We start from the raw sequence: 6,396 nt of genomic DNA, 5'->3' as shown, positions 1-6,396 counted from the left end.
CTTCCAACAGGAGGAGTCCTTTTCATGAAGGCTCATAGGTACTCTGAGAAATCAACTAAAGCAGTGTTTCCCAGACTTGGGATGCCGCTTGTTCAGGGAAAGCCCCTGGCGGGCCGGGCCGGTTTGTTTCCGTGCCGCGTCCGCAGGTTCAGCCGATCGCGGCTCCCACTGTCCGTAGTTTGCCACTGCAGGTCAATGGGGGGCGTGGGCCAAGGGATGTACCGGCCGCCGCTTCCAGCAGCTCCCATTGGCCTGGAGCAGCAAACGGCGGCCAGTGGGAGCCGCGATCGGCAGAACCTGAGGACGCGGCAGGGAAACAAACCCGCCCAGCCCACCAGGGGCTTTCCCTGAACAAGTGGCATCCCAAGTTTGGGAAACACTGAACTAAAGAATTAACACGACTTGCAATTGTGTCCACTCTGACCAAAGGAGAATTTGCTTATATATGGGCAAAGTCTATGCAGGCAGAGAGTCCTCCAAGGAGAGCATCATAGATCATGTTGGTATGAGAAGGAGAAAGAAAAAGCATTTTCTTCTATCAAACATTACTTTATCGTAAGTTTATTTATTATGAAAACTAAGATATTCTCTTGCTTTCCAAATCTTTTCACAGATTTCATGTTAGTTGTTTGAATGCTTTCATTTTCTTTTTCTCTGTTGTAGTCTATCTGATATTAAAAGTTTTCTCTTTTTTGTAAAATCAAAAATGGACTGCTCAAATTATTTTACTGTGGGAAAGGGTAGTGTCTGACATGTTAAAGGTTTCAGAGTAACAGCCGTGTTAGTCTGTATTCTCAAAAAGAAAAGGAGTACTTGTGGCACCTTAGAGACTAACCAATTTATTTGAGCATAAGCTTTCGTGAGCTACAGCTGTATGCATCCGATGAAGTGAGCTGTAGCTCACGACAGCTTATGCTCAAATAAATTGGTTAGTCTCTAAGGTGCCACAAGTACTCCTTTTCTTTTGACATGTTAAAGAGAGCATAACCTTGTGCTCTGGCCAGAGGCAGGTAAAAGAGGTGGGAGTGACAACTTCTTGCTGATTATGAGCTGAGTTTCTTCACATGAGATACCATAAGAAGACCAGAGGGCACCTCAGTGAATGTAAATGACAATAAGTTATTGGTTAGCATCACACAGTGACAATGAAAGACAGCAGTAGTAAGGCTATTTTGTAGCCCAATACCATAAAAATATTCAGAATTGTATTCTTTCTTTAGAGCCTTCTGCACTTACAAAATTGGTTCTCATTGTTGGATGTTATTCCCTTGGCTAGAGAGGATCTTTGCCTGGATGATTCTCATTTAAGTAACAAGAAAAGCTGAGATATGGCAGATGTTACTGACAGATGTGTTAAAGTCTGTGTAGTAATTCTATCAGATCGCTACATTGTCTCCGTGTGTTCAAAAATGTTCTTTCCTCACCTCCATGTGAGATTGTAATGTGGAGCACCCAAAGGAACAGAATGCACGATTCCCATCAACTATGCTCAGCACAAGAATATTTCTAAAAGAGCACTTCCTTCCCTTAACAATGGCCTTTTAGATGTTAATTGCCTTTAAAAAAGTTGCCTTTATAGTAAAAAATACACACGTGCGCGGACACACGCAAAGCAATTCCTGATGTCAGCTTTTGTTACGAAGTACCCATTTAGACTTTTGAGGGGACTGATTCCTCTTACACTAGCTTTACATCAGTATAATTCTTGACTTGCAGTGAAGTTACTGCTGATTTACACTGATTTGAGAGAAGGATAAGTCCCTTCAGCTTCAGAAGTGCTTTTTTCTTTATCAGTCTTTTCTAAAATACCATCATGAAATTATATTTCTAGCATCTTGTTTCTGGTACTATTGCAAGGGTGGCCTTTCCTTGCTGTCAGTTTTTTATGAATATCACCAAAGTCTTACTGCCATGTCTAATTTTCACCTTTAAGATGACTAAGCCAACTGTGCCCTCCTGGTTCTTTAAGAATGATTCATTTTTATTATATTTGCTTTCTAAGACAGTAATTACATACTGCAGCACACTGTCTTATTTTTTCTAAATATTATAGTGCCAGTTTAATCTCTGACGTAATATCAGTGGTTTCAGTGGAGTTACACTACAGTTGAATTTGCTCCTATGAGACTTTTCCAAATGTTAAATTCTTTTCTCATCATTACTCAGTGGAGCCGTAAAGACAAGGGCAAGAAGATGGGTCTTTGACAGAAAGAACCTAGTTCAAACAGCATCCCTGCTCCATATGTTGCTCATTTGAGAGGGAGGTAGATTAGATCCAGTGCAGCCAGTGCTGATATGCACGCTGTGTCTGAAGGATAAGAAGAAGCATTCACCATAGCAAATCTGGTGCACACTTCATGAAACAGATAGATATAACAACGAGGAGTCTTTGTGGCACCTTAGAGACTAACAAATTTATTTGGGTGTAAGCTTTCATGGGCTAGAACCCACTTCATCAGTTGCATGGAGTGGAAAATACAGGAGCAGGTATAAATACATGAAAAAATGGGAGTTGCCTTACCAAATGTGAGGTCAGTCTAATGAGACAATTCAATTAACAGTAGGATACCAAGAGAGGAAAAATAACTTTTGTACTGGTAATGAGAGTGGCCCATTTCAAACAGTTGACAAGAAGGTGTGAGTAACAGTAGGGGGAACTTAGGTTTAGGTTTTGTAATGACCCAGCCACTCCCAGTCTTAATACAGGTCTAATGTGATGGTGTCCAGTTTACAAGTTAATTCCAGTTCTGCAGTTTCACATTGGAGTCTGTTTTTGAAGTTTTTTTGTTGAAGCATTGCCACTTTTAGGTCTGTTATTGAGTGACCAGGAAGATTGAAGTGCTCTCCCACTGGTTTTTGAATGTTATAATTCCTGATGTCAGATTTGTGTACATTTATTCTTTTGTGTTGATAGTCCAAATGAAACTGAGTGGGAGAAGCATTCAGATATTCATGTAAGTATTATGCAGAATTGTTTGAAAGTTAGGATATGAGGTAGCATGTCCACAAACCAGATTTACCAGATTTGTCAGAGATTTGCTCAAGTTCCAAAAATCAAAATCCAGTTGCAGATTAGATTTCAGGAAACCCAAAGTTTTTTGGATGATCATGATATTGGATCAGCCCATTATAAAGATAGAAGACATTTGAAAGGTATCTGGATTCAGATTTTGTTCTTGCCCAATATTTGTTTTTTTTTGGAGTGTTGATTTTAGTTTGGGCTTGTCAGTAATGTTCATATCCAATCTAATAATCTGCCAGCTCTGTTAGAATATGGAAATACTGACATTTCTGTTAGAGCCAGATTGATAGTTTCAATCTGCATAGAATGTGAGTATATAGAGAAAATCTTCCCATATACTTTAAGAAGGCTGCTGGTATTTGAATGAGAAACTGAGTGGGAGGGCTCATGAGCCCAGTTCTGTGGCTCTACAGGTAGGCCTCAGACTTCAGCCATGAGCCAGCAACTTGCTAATACTAACAGGGAGTGTGGACTGGTGGACCATAGCTGACCAGAGGCACCACCCACAACACTGCCAATCATAGGCGACACCCAGCCACTCCAGTTGGCTCAGGCTCACTATTTAAGCCAGAAGGAGGCACAGGAAGTTATCTGAGAAATTAGTTGAGTTCCTGGATGGCTGCCACATTGGACCCTGCCTTCTCACCTGACTCCTTATTCCTCCTGTCCTGTCCTGATCTAGATTCCTGCCTTGTTCCAGATATCTGCATTTATGCCCCACCCCTGGCTACTGACTCTGGCTCCAACCTTTGGCTTGATTCCTGACTGTGTCTCTGACCTCTTTGATCTCTACTGCCTAGCTTCTGCTCTGACCACTAGGCCTGACCAGCAATGTCCTGGCCTATGTCACTCAGATCCTAACAAAAGGTCCTACTTACCTGTTTTGGAATATAGGAACTCTCAGATGATGATAATTATACTTTATATTATCATAATTTTCATACATCATAAAGGACTTCATCTACATTAAATGAATTTATTAAACCTGAAAGCAGAACTGAGAGTGGTTAAAGTGACTTTCCCAGCAACACAGTGAACCGATGGCAGGGCCAGGAATATATAACCCACGAGACCTGGGTTCCAGTCCTCTACTCTTAAGGCCAGACTGTACTCCCCGTGGCATGACAGAGGACTAGCTGCCATGTGCACTTGAATTTAGCTGCATTTGTCTTACTTTTAAAGTAAAATTTTAAGTTGTTATTCTCACTTTGGTATTTTAATGTCCCAGCAACAGTTATTTATATTCCATTTCTTTTTGTGTCAGCTGAAACTACATTTGCTTAATAAACAGGATCATTCATAAATGTCTGTCCTTGTTCCTAGTTCAGATACATTAGAAATTTATGTACTGGACATCAATCAGTTCCCTCAGACACAGAGCCTGAATATCAATCACTTAAGAGGACGTCCAAATCACCCAGTTTACCCTCAGATTTTCACTCCACTGCTTAAAAACATTTTTTATCCACCAAAGCGTTGATCTGAGGATTCAAATGTTGGTTTTGACCATTGTATTAAGGGACCCCCTCTTTGAAAATAGGCCCTACAGCTAGTTGAGTAGCAAGATTAGTTATGAGCCTGCTCCAAACTAATATAGGCTCTAACCCCACTAAATACTTAATCACATGCTTAAGTTGAACACAATGAGACTTGAGCACATTCTTAAGAGTTTAACTGAATCAGGGCCTTGAATGGGCGTAGAATTGGAATCAACATTTGCTTGAATAAAGCTGCCTACACTAACAAGTAAACATCACCTTCTCCAGCAGACTTTATTGGCAAATACTGTAAGCATAAGAATTTACCAGGTTCTTTTTGCTCTTCCCTCTGTATGCATTTGAGGGAGACTTCCTGAGCATTTCCACGGAGTCCCTCTAATTTTATAAAAATAATAAGAGAGCTGAAGTTGAGCTGGTGTAGCTAAGGAGAGCTAAGTGTCTTCTGAATCTGAAGTAACACCATTAAAAAAAATACCATGTTTGTATTACAGTACTCTCCAGAGGCACCAATCAGGACTGAGACCTCTCTGTGTTAGGGATTATATAAACATATCGACTGAGCTGCAGAGAAGCCTGTGAGGCTTCCATTGAACTGCAGATCATCACTTCTAACAGAACCTAGGTATTTTGTACTAAGTAGAGCACTAAGTTTGTAAAAAGATGTAACTCTACATTTGAGCACAAGCAGTGAAGTCCTGATGGAGCTGACTTCATTAAAAAACAAGCAGACAAAAGTGCACGCACACACAAAATCTATATACTGGAGTTTTGGTGATGCTTTGAGTGTGATTGCTCCTTTGGATTATGCTGTAGCTGCTTATTCTAAAAATAATATAGGAACTTTTATCTTAAATGCTGCTTTGGGAGTATTGCAAACTTCCTGAGTAAACACTTCAGTTAGAAAGCAAATCTCAGAGCACTAGCATCTACAGCATATTACAAAGAAAAGACTTTGCCAACCTGAACAATGAAGCAAGATTCTAATTAAATTGGAAAAAATGTTATAAACTAGTTATAAATTTTATTTAAGGATCTCAGTTACTAAAAAAATGACCAAGATCTCACCGTTCCTGTCAGATGAGAAAAGTTACTGTCTGATCTTACAAGCTACATGTTGGGAGTGAAATTCTTGGCCCTCTTGAAGTCAATGGGAGTTTTGACATTTATTTCAATGGAGTTGGGAATTCCCTCTGGCACTGGACTTGGATAAAAGCACAGAACAATTAGGTGTTGCTGGAAGTGATGTTGGTGATTCAGCCGTGAAATGATACAACAGCATGGTGTGAGCAGATGCTTTACTGCTAGCAGTGTCATCTTTCCAATTGGAGACAAAAAAACAAGGTCTTGACTATTTATGGTTATTAAAGATCCATGGCACATTTTGTAAAAGTGGAGCCGTTAATCCTGGTGTCCTGGCCAGATTCTATTTTGCGTAATTCCACTCTGGCTATCAGCATTCCCTCTATTGTTTCCATTGGCTATGGTATTTGCCACCACATCCTGTTCTAAACTGTTGTGTTCATGTGTATTTTGGAACAGTGATATTTTTCAGAGGCAGATACTTTGCAGAGGTGGGTGAAGTGATCTCTATATATCCCTTATCTGTCTCACAGGAATGACATGAGGCTTAATTAATTATGGGTGAAGCCTGATCCTGTTGAAGTCAATGGGATGTTTTTCCATTGGCATCAGTGGGAGCAGGATTAGCCCTGCGTATGTGTAAAACGTTCATTCTGTGATGAGAGGTATAGTGCTGCAGTGTTACCATATCAACATACCATCTATGACAGGGGTATCCAAACCACGGTTTATGAGCCGCATGGCTCGCGCCCAGCCCACGCCTCCATTCTCCGCTGAAGCCCTGAGCCACAGCAG

The sequence above is a fragment of the Lepidochelys kempii genome, chromosome 10 (genome assembly GCF_965140265.1).
Source record: "Lepidochelys kempii isolate rLepKem1 chromosome 10, rLepKem1.hap2, whole genome shotgun sequence".
Lineage (NCBI taxonomy): Eukaryota > Metazoa > Chordata > Testudines > Cheloniidae > Lepidochelys > Lepidochelys kempii.
The sequence above is the reverse complement of the archived record's forward strand: the minus strand, read 5'-3'. Positions refer to the sequence as shown.